Source organism: Pteronotus mesoamericanus, unplaced genomic scaffold (assembly GCF_021234165.1).
Source record: "Pteronotus mesoamericanus isolate MK-2021 breed Mesoamerican mustached bat unplaced genomic scaffold, CSHL_Meso_final contig_65, whole genome shotgun sequence".
Taxonomy (NCBI): Eukaryota; Metazoa; Chordata; class Mammalia; order Chiroptera; family Mormoopidae; genus Pteronotus; species Pteronotus mesoamericanus.
In genome coordinates, this window is record NW_026555228.1 from 6,601,976 (window position 1) to 6,617,350 (window position 15,375).

Below are 15,375 nucleotides of genomic sequence, written 5' to 3' on the forward strand. Positions count from 1 at the left end.
CTCTGCTAGGTGTTCTTATTACAGCTAATATTAAGGCTCAAAGAGCTTTTACAAACAGCAACTCTATTGATTGAGCTCTATGTTGAGATTTTATACCCTTCCCCCCGACTCTTCACGGCTGTTTTCAGACAGCCCTTCAAGAGAAGTATCGTTACTCCTACTTCACACATAAAGATACTGAGGCATCAAGAGCATTGAAGTAACTCACTCAATTCACACATCTAGGCAACGTTTTCAAACCCAGGTCTGTCTGACCTCTAAATCATGTTCTTTCTACCATATGTCACTGCTGGCTCCTGATGTCCCCTTTCCCTGGAATCTGTCTCTCAGGAGTTCCTCACTGTAGTAATGTTCTATCCTCCTACGATGTCATGTCCTCTGTGGGACCCTCTGTCCTGCCCAGCATTTGAGGATGAGTCCCTTCTTTATGAAGCTTAGTGGCTCCTGTTCAATGCGATTTATAATTCCTGCCCTCAGCACAGTGCCTTGTATAGAATGCCCTCAAATGTCTGTGACTGGGGTTGATCGAAAGGGAAGCTTAGGAGCTTTGGTTGCAGTTGAAAAGCTAACTTATATGAAAAAAAAAAAAAAGAAAAAGTAAGAGATTGCTCTATACCCTGTTTCTTATTCTCAGGCTTCTCTAGGAAAATGGCAAAGAATCAAAACTTGTCCAAAGGCTAAAATAGGTGCTGGAGAGGATTTTAAACCAAAAACTCCTGGTGCTAAGGTCTGCAAATGTTTGAAGGAATATAAGCAATCATGAAATTCTATTCCAAGGACCTGTATGGGTTGTTAGCTTGTTGGGCTGGGCAGTGGTGAAAGGTCAAGGACTTAGATGTCGTTTCTAGGACAACTAGTGAGCTTCGCTCTGGTTTCCAATTTCTGTATTTCCATAAAGACTGGCCATGCTTGGTTATTTGACTCAGGCCAGCCGTGCTATCCTAGTCACTGAAATCCTGGACATAGAGGGGAGTGGATGAGTGATGGGTGAATTAGACTGACCCATCTTCCCTAGGAGGTTAACACAGCATGGTTTAAAACGGGTAGCCACTAGGGCAGAAGGATTACTTTGACAAGGGAAGAGAGCCAGAGCAGACCAGATATGAGACCTAGAAAATGGCTGAATTGCTTTTCTCATAGGATGGCTGTTTTTGATGGGCTTTGAAGCATGTCATTCTGTGGGAGGCAGGGGCAGGCTGTGGGTGTGGCACAACATGTGGGCATGGTAGAAGCTTTTCCCTTTATGCTAAATATAAAGTTCAACGGTATGGCATTCTAGCAGGCAGCAAAAGGCTTCTAAGCACACAGCTTTTTAACTCATTCCAGTGAAATTTGGATTTTTTAGTAGATCATATCGTTTGAGACTCTAGGTGGTAGGAGTGGAGGTAAGGGAAGGGGAAGGGACAGGAAATTCCATTTTTTACTCACAGAGTATGAACTTGAGGATACTTCTCAGGGCCAGCCTGTCAGCAGCTACTCTAAATTGACTGTGATTTTGTCCTTGCCTGTCTTTGTAAAGGTTTCTTTTTTCAGAATTTTCAGCCAACTGCTTCCAAAATGTCATTTACAATTTACGGAAGGACAGAAAGTGGAATACTTGTCAGTAAGCAGCATAATTATGTGCCAGGAAATGACATGGCAAATAGTCTAGCCTAGTGAGTGCTAGACGGCTCCTTCCCTATCTTCTAGCTTCAGGCAGGAGAGGAACTACAATATCTGCTGATCTCTTTTGTGACTTACTTTACACTTGAAGTGCAGATTACTCAGGAGTAGTTGGTCTGGAGATCAGACTTGGGCAGAAATTTGTTTTTTAAAAAGCAAAACAATCGTGAAATAAGAACTTGGAAAGTAGAATTTTTATGTTATATTATGCTGTGCTACGCTATGTTACGCAGCTCTGTGTTATGCTGTGCTGTGGTATGTTATGCTATGCTATACTCTTGTTACACGTTGTTATGTGTTATTTTGTTATGTTCAAAGATGTTATTCTGTAATCCAGTTGTTCTTAAAGCGTGGCGCCTGATGAAGCAGCAGCTGTGTCACCTGGGTGCTCATTGGAAATGCAATTTCTTTTTTTTTTATTGACACTATTACATATGTCCCCATCTCCTCCCATGCCCCCACTTTGCCCGCGTCCACCCAGCCCCAAACCCCCCTTCCCTCTGGCCATCCCCACACCATTGTCTGTGTCCATGGTCATGCATAGATGTTCTTTGGCTACTCCCTTCCCTTCCTTTCATCCAGTCTCTCTTCTGCCCTCCCCTCTGACAGCTGTCAGTCTGTTCCATGTGTCCATGCCTCTGTTTCTATTTTGTTTCTTAGTTCATTTTGTTTATTAGGTTCCACTTATAGGTGAGATCATATGATATTTGTCTTTCACCCCCTGGCTTATTTCACTTAGCCTAATAATCTCCAGGTCCATCCATGCTATTGCAAAAGGTAAGATTTCCTTTTATTTTTTTTAAGATTTTATTTATTTATTTTTAGAGAGAGGGGAAGAGAAGGAGAAAGAAAGGGAGAGAAACATCCATGTGTGGTTGCTTCTCACACGCCCCTCCTAGGAACCTGGCCCACAACCCAGGCTTGTGCTCTGACTAGGAATCAAACTGGTGACCTTTTGGTTTGCAGGCCAGCGCTCAAACCACTGAGCCACACCAGCCAGAAGAGATTTCCTTCTTTTTTACAGCATTTCTTGTGAGCCATCTAAGACTTACTGAATCAGAAACTCTGGGGCTGCAGCCCAGCAATATGAATTTTGAAGTCTTCCGGGTGATTCTGATCTACGCTCTGGCTTGAGAAACACTAGTATGTAATAGATGACAGGTAAATCCTACCTGGTTCTACTTGTTGATCACTTATGAATACAATTAGCTGCAAGAACAAAAAAACAGAAGATCTAGTGAGCCTAGCAAATAGTGGGTTTATAAGTAAGAAAGAATTTTGTTATTCTCACAAAACAAGAAATACCAAGGAAGGCCATCCAGGTTGTTTTCCAGTATCAATGATGATATCTGGGGATTCAGGCTTTTTCTAGTTTCCTATTCTGCTACTCTTAGCAGGTGGCTTTTGTCACCAGATTTGCAAGAAGATTGTGGTTCCTGCCTCCAGGCATTACTTCTGTGTTCCAGACTGGGAGAAGAGGGAGGGACAAAGGGCTTCTCTCATTTTTATTCAGGTAGAGTAACTCAGAGATTTCTGCTCAGGGATTTCTGCCTGTATCTCATGGCCAGAACCATTTCATACAGCCAACTCCACGATCACTAGGAGTTAAATCAACTTTAGCTTTTTAGTCTCTATGATAAAGAAAGTCAAGGAAAAGGAGATGGAGGTAAGAATAGTGTGGTTAGAATAGAACGTACTATCTTGTTCAACTTGAAACTTGCAGCTAATTCTGTTACTTTCTTTTATTTTGGTTGAAATTGTTGGGGCAGGTCATTAGGGAAAAAGTCATCACCTTAATGCTCAATAGAAGAATAGGATCAACAAATAGTTTTCTGAAATACTTTAATTTTGAAATCCAATTCATTAAGGAAAACTCATATTTTGTTGTCTGAGTAATTATTTTACATTAGGTTAAAGGTTTGGCCGAGTTTGCCTTCTTGAAATTTAAGGGAAGATTTATAGAATGATGTAAAATAAGGTAAAATAAGAAAATATGAAATACTGGACAACTACACATATTTGGACTAATTATAGTGGGCAGTCTGAAAATTTGAATATTCAAGATCTATGTCTACTATTTTTTTTCTTCTTTTTTTACATGGAAACTAAGAAGCTTTATTGGTTACATGTTGTGTGCTGCAGAGCCAACAGACAGAATTAGAGCCAGAGGATACATGCAGACAGGCAGCTTCAACTATACACATGCACTCAGGGAGCCCTGAGTCACTGCTCACGGTTTTGCCCTGGTTTCCAGTGACAGCGTTCTGGCCTCCTTGGTCCCATGCCTAGAGCAGGAATGTAGAAGCTGCTGCACCTAGACTCCAAGGAGCAGGGGTGAGACCCGAGCAAGTAAGTGTGGCCCATGTACTGTTTCTTTAACATATAAATAATGATTAGAATTAGGCTCCAGAACTGTCACGTACAATTTCCTTTTATTGTAATGCATAAAGAAGAATGATGATTGACTTATTTGTAGTAAGAATTGTTTCCAAGCAGTGTTAAAGCTATTTATAAGTCTCTACAATTCTACGTATTTCTCAACAAAGCCATTCCTTTTGTATTTTAGATGGTACGCTTGCCCAGACTTTGTTCAAAATATTACTGGTTTTGAGTTGATGCCGCGCAATTACATGAACTACCATTGGATTCATTGAGGTTGCCATGGTTATCATCTATCTGGCAGAAAGGAGATGAGCACCAGAGAAGATCAATGATATGATTGGGGTACAAGAACTTGTCCTTGTCAGAAAGAAGCTCAGCACCAGAGAAGATCAATGATATGATTGGGGTACAAGAACTTGTCCTTGTCAGAACTAGAGTCAAAAAAAGGCAGCTGGACACTAATCCTGTGCTCTTCCCACATTACTTTCTCTAACCTCCCAAGCTCTAGTTTTTAATCTTCAACAAATATCTGTAGTTAAAACAGCCTCTTAGCACTCCCTTTCTTAATCCCCACCCCCTCATGGTCAGGACCAACTAGGGCCCATGAGCCAGATCTGGCCCATTGCCTGTTTTGGTAGGACCCCCGAGCTAAGAATGGGTTTTTACATTTTTAAATGTTTAAAAAACCTTTTCATGATATGAAAATTATGTGAAGTTCAGATTTCAATGCCCATAAATAAAGTTTAATTGGAATAGAACTACACCCATTTGTTTAATGTGTTGTCTGCTTTTCTGACATTTTTTTATACTAAATTCTCCTTCTGCAATTTTGAGTCTTGCTTGGACATAAAAGGTGATAGTTTATACATGTGCTATCTAATATAGTAGATACTACAGACGTGTCTGAGTACTCAAAATGTGGCTAGTGCAAATAGAGATGCACTATAAGTGTAAAACAGACATCATTGTTTGAAGAATGAGTACAAAAAAGAATGTAAAATCTCTCAATACTTTTCATGTTGCAATAATAATTAGGATATATTGGATTAAATCAAATGTATTATTAAAATCAATTTTACCTGTTTTTTTTACTTTTCAATGTAGCTACTATAAAAATTAAAATTATACATATGGTTCGAGTTATATTCCTTTTGGACAGTGCTTGTTTGAATCCTTTCACTTCTTGTTTTTTTGGAGTGAAAACTTCAAAGACTTTTACAAATGTCTTTGATCATGTATATGTATCTCCCCTGTTACGTCAATGATATTGTTTACATATTAGCCACATTTTACAAATAAGAACACAATGGCAAAAACACACTGGAATTCAGGTCTTTTAACACTTGTTCAGTGATCAGTCCACTTTACTACTAATACTGAAGTAAAAATGTAGCCGTTACTCTATAATTATAAAACCCTAAGAATTTGTCATTTATTCTAAGTTCTGTCCTAAAAATATAAAAACTGAGTTACTTAATACTCTTATCATACTTACTCATAAATAATGTAAAAATACAGAAACATGAAGTATTAAGTGTATATTTTTCTTTAAATATATCTCCTACTTCAGTAGCATATGTAGGTGAAGTTATTTTCTTCCAGGTAATCGATTCTTTAGTACCTTTAAATAATATGTAGGCACTTACTATAGAAATGATTTTATGTGCAAATAATGTATAGACATTTTACCCATAAATTCAAATTTCTCCAAAACAGTGAACTTTTTAAAAGAAAAGCACACAAAAAATTTTTAAAAGCTCTGGATTCCTCTGCTTTTAAATCATTGTTGAGCTGGAAAAATAAAGCTTGTTCTACCAGGAATCTCAAATTAGAATTTTCTCCAAAGTGGAAATTAGAGAGCAAAGTGACATTTCAGAAAGACTATTCAGCTTTCACCCCCAACATCCACAACTGCCTACCCTAACAGCTAAACCAGGTAAAAATAGTCCAAGAGAATTAGGCTTCAATATATGAGGCCATTATGTTCTTCTAAGGATGTTAATTATCTAAAACATGAAATACTGAAATCAAAACAAAAGATATTACTAGTTGAGGCTAATTATCATACAGATTGTTAGTTCCTTAAATGTATTCCTCCTTCCATAATGTTAATAAGGGGAATATTTTTACTGCAAAGAAAATTTTATTTTATGTACCACTAGCCATGAACTTTTGTCATTAGTTATTACATAAATGGTGCCATTATCCAAATGGCATGATCATTTTATGACCACGATTCACTTTGTATCTACAGAATTTTCACGATGCACATAAGTAATACATGAGTGAAGGTTTAACAGTGAGACGCAGTCTAGCATCCATGTTATCTGATGTTTTGCAGATAGCAATGTAGAAGAGATGTAATTTTAATCACCTTTTCATTTGAGTCACCTTATATAAAAAATAAATAACTTAAAACGCCTAAGTCTCTAAAGGAGATTTTCCAATGCACTCACAGAAATGGTTCAACAATAAGATTGTCAGAAACAACTTCCACACCCACATCCTCTTGTCGTTTTTGTACCATTTTGTCTTGCAGCTGCTTTCCTTTGTGGATGAGATGCATGTTTTGCTTGACTTCTTTGATGCCCCAAGCTTTCTGTAGTTCTTTATTTTTCTTCAACCTGTTCATTATAAATTTAGCTTGCCATTTCTGTTTGATCTCTTTGACTCTCTTCATTGCATCAATCATTTTATTCCACAGCTCTCACTAGTATTTGACAGGTTCATTTCTATGTTTTTCAAATTCAAATGATTTACCCCCTGTATGCTCTTTACCAGCTGCTTTACAGAAGTCTTTTGTCCACCTGACTTTGTGAGGATTGCACTTCTTTTTAAAAGTTTTTATGGCACTTGGATTTATAGAACCTGAACATCTTGCAATCATTGCAAACGAACATCAGGCCACGGCGAGGGGATACGAGCCCCAAACAGAAATAACACTTCTCAATAAGCATGTTGGACTTGTGTGGGGACCCACCACCCAAATGCCAAATTTCTCACTTTCTTTTTTAAGAATGGAGTTTTCTTCCTTTTGGGGAAGGTCAGATTTGTGGGGTGTTTTTTCAGTATTATTGAGATTAAATTGTCAAATAACACTGTGTAAGTTTAATGTGTATGATGTGACCATTTGATGTATATGTATGTTGTCCAATGAGGTTAGTTAACACGTTCATCACCTGAGATATTCACCTTTTTGTGTGTGAGTGAGACCATTTAAAATCTACTCCCGTAGCAACTTTCAAGTATACAATACAGTATCATTAACTATAGTCCCTATGCTGTACATTAGATCTCCAGAACTTACTCATTTTATAACCGAACCAGTTTTCCATTAGCAAGCCTCTAGTGAGTCACCAGGCCAACTGTAACAGGTATTTTATTAGATTCCAACACATTCTTGTTTCTCCATGATCCACTTCGGCCACTTTGGGGAAAAAGTTGTCATTTTCACCAGGCAGGTATACAGAACAGTGTAATGGTAGGTAAGTATCTCCAAATTTGTTGCACTACCAGCAAAATTAATTATTTACTGCTGTATTCAAAAAATGCTATTTTCAAGCAAAACAGAGACAGATTCATAGATGAAGAACAGATGACAGTTAGTGGGTGTGGGGAAGGTTAGGCTGGGGATCGACTGATCAAAAAGGAAGAAGGACTCATGGACACAGACAACAAGATGGTGATTGCTGAGGGGAGAGAGGTACAAGGGAACTAAATAGTAATGGGAAAAAATATAATAAAGATTATATATTTAAAAAAATATTATTTTTCTAAAGGGAAAAATATTAACTAACATTTTTCAAATTAAAGGTAGTTAAAAATAGCAAACCATTTTATTAACAAGAGTTTTCCCACTGGTAATTTTCTTTTTTTCAAACTTTATAAATTACAGTATGGGATTTAGAAACAAATGTAGGTTGGGGTTTCTTTTTACAAACTCCAACATGGCAAATTGATGGTAAAGATTCATAGTTAGCAAAAACGTAGAATTGACTGCAGACACCTAGAGGATGTCATCTTACCTTGCTATTATACTTTCAAATCATAATTGGGCTAACATTCTAATTTTTATTTGAGTTTTTTAAAAAATAGACTTTATTTTTTTTAGAGCAGTTTTCGGTTCACAGCAAAGTTGAGGGGAAGGTACAGAGATTTCCAATATACGTACCCTTTGCTCTCCCCCAGCCCCCGTGCCCGACTATCAACACTCCCACCAGAGCAGTGCATTTGTTACAATAGATGAACCTACACTTACACATCATTATCACCCTAATCCATAGTTTACATTAGGTTCAGTCTTGGTGTTGAACATTCTATGGGTATGGACAAATGTATGACATGCATCCACCATTATAGTGCCATACAGAACAGTTTCACTGCCCTAAAATTCCTCTGTGCTCTGTGTGTTCATTTTTCTTATTTGATTTTTAAATCTGCTCAGCTCTTCCCAACAGTTTCATTTTCATACAGCCACCTTTTAAATTTTTTGGTTTTTCTTACTTTTTAAATTAATTATTCCTGTATGTAATTTAAAGAGTTGAATACTGTACTATCCAATACTTATTATGACTAAACATTAGTTCCAAGCTCCTCTCCCCAATACCCATTACCCATTTTCCTTATTTAAAGGCAACATTTTCAACTTCTTGATTTGTATTTTTTTGGTGTTTATCTCTATAGCTTTAATAACATGCTTATACTGCTACTTTTTTTAATTTGTAAAAATTATCTAATTGTTTCCCACTATCCTAGTTCAAGATTTACCTCTTTCAGATCTCTTCACCTTACCACACACATGAAAATTTCCTATACACCCATTTTTCCAGTATAGTTTTATTATAAGTTCAGTTAATAATTTGACTATATAAATGCTATTCATAGCTGAGCCAAGTTGAGCCTCTGATAAGACATGACTAAAGAAATAATTAGGGAATTGAAATATAAAGTTAAATATTTACCCAGAATTCAGCTCACATAGATAAAAATTCAGCTCACACAGAGAAATTGTGAAATAGAGTTTAAAGGAATATGCAATAGAATGAGAATGCTCAATATATGCTAATGTGAGTTTTGAAAGAAGAAAATTAAAAGAATGAGGGGGAATTAAGTGTCTGAAAATGTAGACTAAGGAAGAACAATCAAATGACTAGTAGGAACATTTTTGAAAAATCACATTACAATGTATTGAGATTAAAAGTGAAATACAGTTTTTTTCCAGCTATAAAGTCCGAGAGAGTTGACCATTCACAAACAATTCATGTAATAAGATGGAAATCAAACCTAGAAAGAAGGATCAGTATCCAAGAAACTATATTCAGCAAAGAAACTGGCAAACATATTGGTAACTTTAAATAACCAATGATTGTTTATGTGTGTGTATGCGTGTGTGTGTGATTCCACTTCTGGGAATATATGCAAAGAAACTCAAAACACTGATTCAAAAGAATATACTCGTATGTTCATTGCAGCGTTATTTATAATAGCCAAGATTTGGAAGGAGCCCAAGGGCCTATCAGTAGATGAGTGGATAAAAAAACTGTGGTACATTTACACAATAGAATACTACCTGGCTGCAAAAAGAAGGAAATCTTATCTTTTGCAACAGTACAGATGGACCTGGAGACTATTACGCTAAGTGAAATAAGCCAGTCAGAAAAAGACAAGTACCATATGATTTCACTCATGTGTGGAATCTAATGAACAAAATAAACTGATGGACAAAATACAAATAGACCCATAGATAGAGAGAACAGACTGATAGCTGTCAGAGGGGAAGGAATTTGGGGAGCTGGGTAAAAAAGGCGAAGGGATTAAGCAAAAAAAAAAACCCTCATAGACACAGACAACAGTATGGTGATTCCCAGAGGGAAAGGGGGGTGGGGGAGGTAGAAGAGGGTACAGGAGGGATGAATGGTGATGGAAGGAGACTTGACTTGGGGTGGTGAACACACAATACAGTATGCTGGTGATGGATTATAGAACTGTACACCTGAAACCTATATAATTTTATTAACCAATGTCACCCCAATAAATTCAATGAAAATAAATAACCAATGACTTTTTAAAAACCTATAGTAATAAGAGTAATAATGACTATTTGGGGGGTAAGTTTCAAAATGAAGTGTAATTAAATTTTATATGACCTATCATGGAAGATTGGGGATGTATCTATATGGAGCAAAAGTGCCTTGAATTGTCAGGAGGAGTCTAAACGTGTGATTACACTCAAAATATTAAAGTCAAGTAGTTATATTAAAACCTTCTAAAATAACAGACAAGATATATATTTTCCAAATAAATGGAAAGGATAAAAAAAGGGAATAAGAGGCAAAGAAAAATGTAGGAAGATATAACACTCAAAATAATGAAAAGAAATCCACATATATTTGCAGTAACAATAAATTTAGATAGTTCACCATTCCTCCTTAAAGACAGAGCTTCTTAGATTAGATTATGTATTATTTATAAGAGACACATATAAAGTATAAAGACACAGAAAGGTGGGATGTAAAAGGATAGAAAAAGAAAAACCAAGTGACTATTTGTTGAACAAATAATTAAAGTTCTTACATGGCAGAAACCTCTTATTTTTTCCCTCTTATTAATAAACTTCATTTTTAGAGCAGTTGTAGGTTCACAGCAAAATCGAGCATAAGTATGGAGTCCTCTTCTGCCCCCTTTCTCCCTTCCCACAGCTTCCCTCACCATCACCATCCCCCACCAAAGTGGTACATTTGTTAAAATTAATGGACCTGCATTGACACATTGTCACCCAAAGTCCATAGTTCACATTAGGGGTTACTCTTGGTATTGCATATTCTATGGGTTTTAACAAATGTATAATGATATGTATTGGCCCTTGTAGTATCATGCGGAATAGTTTAACTTCCCTACAAATTCCCTGTGCTTCCCCTATTCATTGAGACTGTTTCATATTTATACTTTTATTTGCTACAGAGCCATGGTTATATTAGGGGTTTGAAAATCTGTGCTTGGATTTACCTGTTTTACTGAGTCTCTTCTGATTGAATTTATGAAAATCAGAGAAAATGAAACATTTTGGGCAGTTCCAAATAGTAGATCTTCATTAACAACGCTGCTGCCACCACCATCAACTACCCTAATTCTTTTCCAGACAATTTTCAGAAAATGCTATTACTCGAATAAACAGAGAATAAACCTTTTCAATTTTATCTCATTGAATTGGGAGTGTTTAGCCCAGTTGTAGGGAAAACCTTTCACTAATATGTTATTTGTAATGATAAAATGCTTTGAACATTCTGTGGAGGATTATCAAATGATCTTACTTGTTTCAGGTTTGTGATTATCATTAAAAGGACTTGCACCAGCTGGAGCCCTATGTGACAATCATCAAAGATCCTTGCACAGGAAGAACATCAGCAATCAAGTTAACAATTCATCAATTGATTTTAACAAAAGATTTTTATAATATTTGTAAACCTAAACTGTACTGAAATTCCCTTTATTAGTTTTTTATTATGCATAATAAATTACTCTAAAACTTAGCGTCTTAAAACAACAAACTCTATTATCTCATAGTTGTTGTCGGTTGAGAATTTTAAAAAACGTTTTTAATGTATTTTCCAATTACAGAAGCCATAATATTATATTAGCTTCAGGTGAACACCTAGTGATTAAATATTGATATATCTTATGAAATGACTGCTCTGATAAGTGTCATACCCATCTGACACCACGCATAGTTATTTGTATTAACTATTGTCTCTGTGCCGTGACTACTGTTATAACTGGCAATTTGAATTTCTTAATTCCTTCACCTTTTTCATCCAGTCCCTCAAGCCCCACCCCCTGCATGTCACAGCCATCAGTTTGTTTTCTGCATCTATGAGTTTGTTTCTGTTTTGTTTGTTCTTTTTTTTAAGATTCCACATATAAGTGAATCATGGTATTCCTATTTCTCTGACTTGTTTTACTTAGCATAATACCTTCTAGACTCATCCACATTGTTGTAAATGGCAAGATTTCATTCTTTTTTATGGCTGAGCAGTACTCTATTGTATATATGACAAGGTCTGTCTGGAAAAAGTCCAACCATAGTTAATATAATGAGAACAGTTTGTGCAATATCAAGTAACCTGGCAGCCAAGGAGAGTGGTCTGGAATTTGCATGTGTGAACAATGGTGACTTCACTGTACTAGTCAGTGGGGGTGGTAGAGGATGCAGTTGAGTGAGCATGTGTACTGTGTGTCTGTCACAATCAAAATGACTGAGCTAGTAGAGCGATGAATCTGCATCCAGTTTTGTGTTGAGCTTGAATATTCATCCATGGAAACTATTTGAATGGTTCAGAAGGCCACAGCTACGGGCAATTGGTGATTGGCAGCTTCATCATGACATCATGCCTGCTGATGCATCACGTGTTGTGCAGAGTTTCTTGGCAAAACATCAAAACACCCAGGTGACTCAGCCCCACTACAGCCCAGATTTGACGCCCTGTGACTTCTGGCTTTTCCCAAAACTAACATCGCTTTTGAAAGGGAAGAGATTTCAGATCATTGATGAGATTCAGGAAAACTCGATGGTGCAGCTAATGGTGACTGGGAGAACTGTGTGAGGTCCCAAGGTGCCTCCTTTGAAGGGGACTGAGTCATCATTGTCCTATGTACAATGTTTCCTGTACTTTGTATCTTCTTAAATAAATGTCTCTATTTTTCATATTACATGACTGGATACCTTCTGGACAGACCTCGTATGTACCACATTTTTTTTGTCCACTCATCTGTTGATGGACACCAATGTTGATTCCACATATTGCCTATTGCAAATATTGCTGCAATGAAAGAACATCTTAGCCATGTAGTTCTGGCTCAGGGCCTCTCATAAGGTTTCAGTGAAGATGTCTGCTGGAGCTGTAATCATCTGAGGGCTTGACTGTGGCTGGAGGATTCTAAGATGGCTCACTCACATGGCTATTGACAGGAGGCCTTAATTCCTTGCCACATGGGTCTCTCCAATTGCTGCTTGCATCTTATAATGACATGGCAGCTGGCTTCCCCCAGAGTGAGTGATTTAAGAGACAACAAGACAAGAAGCCACAATGTCTTTATGACCTAGACTGTTAATGTCATACTCCATCATTTCTGTAATATTTTATTGATTACACAAATCAGCTCCATTCAGTGTGGGAGGGGCCTATCCAAGGGCATGTACTAGGAGATAGCAATTTGTAGGGGATCACTGTGGAGATTGGCAACCACATTCTCAGATGTAGATATCAAACTAGTGTTTAGAAAGGATAGAAGCAACATTTTTAGGAAATAAAAGAGTTTAGAATTTTATCCCTATTCTTTTCTCTATCTTACATAATGACATTTTTTATTTAAATCAATATTTTGACTTCTTACTTCTTACCTCTTCTAGATTCATTAAGACTGAAGCTCTTGAAAATTATGAAAATTGGTACAATTTAGAGATTTGTCTACTCTTGTTGCATATAAATATTGAGGATTTAATGGTCACTTTGGCATGTATCATATATATAATGATATCCATACATGATATGGCATGGATAATATATATATGATATCCATGTGTGTGTGTGTGTGTATATATAAAACTTGGTAAGTATCCATATGTGTTATTTTAAGTGCGAACTGTCTTCCACCCCTACAATAATTATCTTCATTTATGTGTGGCTTTCCCTACAGACAGAGGTTATCTGTTTTGTCAAGAGTTTGGCTGTGTCAATGGAAGTGAGGCCACATTAAGCACCAGGAAAATATTTCATTTTTCTTAGCTTCTCATTGTCTTCTGATCTGAAATTTTCCTGCAGTTCTATGAAATTAATGCCTTTAACATTTCCCATCCATACTAGAACGATAGTACAAAGTGCTTTTATAATATTTTTAAAGGGATGATATATGAAAACCTGCCTATATTTGGCTAAATGGAGACATCAGAGAATCAAATGTCTCATGCTTTTCCAAAGGGCTGCTTCCATGGGGCAATATAAGCTTTGAAAAGTGGATGCAATTTTATGAAATTAGTGGCTTATGATGCATTAAAATCTAGAAAGTCTATATTTCATTTCAAATTGAGGTCTTAAAAATAATGCACTTATAGCTGTATTATTTTTAATAAAACTTCAGGGACAACTATTTTAAAACCACCATCAAGTTATGTTTAAATGAAAATCATGAAAACTTGATTTAGAACTTTTGAACTTAAAGTATGAAAGTTGCTAGACTCTACTTAATATAATCTTTAATGAGATTCATATTAAATAAATAGCTGCCACCACCAGCAAACCTCACTCCATATGATCTTGTGTGGGCCTCTTGTATCTTAACCTGGGAGAACTGCAAGTCTCAAGAGGCCTGCACGTGACCATTTTTACTTGGTCTGAAATCTTCATGGTTCCCCACTCCTCTGGGTTAGAGAATGAAGGAGAAGACATGGCTTTCAGAAGGTTACAGTCATTTTCCCCTTTTGTATCTCAGATGTCCCCCAGGTCTCACCAGTGTGTGAGGTCATCCCTAGACTCCTGAATTGGAACCTGCCAATTGCCAGAGCAGCAGGAGCTTCTTTGTACCTGCCTAAAAGCAGGCTGGTGGGATAAAGCATGTCCCATATGAAGTCAGAGTGGTTGTCTTCGAGCCTGCTATCTTTCTTGCCGCAGTGTTCTCTTCTCTCTGACCCAAAGTTCAGCTGCTCTGCTGGGCCCTGTTGACAAAATCCAGAGAGATGGGTTATTGTCCAGGGCATGAGGACCACAGGCAACCATTGCCCGCTGATCTGCATTACCTTCCTTGGGACTTGGGCTGGCGTGTTGGAAATGCATATTTCTCTGTGATGGTAGGGCAAAGCAGGCAGGATGTGATTTCGGAGCTATTAGTGATCATCTTTGTCACCACTAGGGGAGAACTGTCAGAAGATAAAATTCACACTGAAGAAGAAAGGAACAAGGAGTGGAAAGAGACTCGTTTCTGGGCTCTTGCCAGGTAACTGTTGGATTTGTTAATGACATAAGCCAAAAAAAACCTCCCCCTTCTTTTGCTTCAGTAAATTCATCCCGGATTTTGGTCACTTGAGACCAAAATGAATCCTTATTACAGTAGCAATTATGAGGTGAAAGTATTGTTTAAAAAAAGCAAACATTATCTCTTCAATTTTCAACCAATAGTGAAGGAAGAATTTGATCGTGTTTTTCATTGAGCAGTAGCTGAGAAAACCCATAGATTTGCACATAGAAGTTGGAAAAATACAGACAGTGGTGTAAGCAAGGATTAATGGTAATATAAAGAGGTTTGGACTGGCGTAAGAGCTGAATTAAGATTGAGGGGAAA

The 15,375-nt window shown here is 37.1% G+C and overlaps 1 pseudogene; it reads right to left on the bottom strand.

Moving 5' to 3' along the window:
* Positions 1-6,496: 6,496 nt before the first annotated feature.
* LOC129076842 (probable ribosome biogenesis protein RLP24) lies at positions 6,497-7,001 on the bottom strand (annotated as a pseudogene).
* Positions 7,002-15,375: the final 8,374 nt, after the last annotated feature.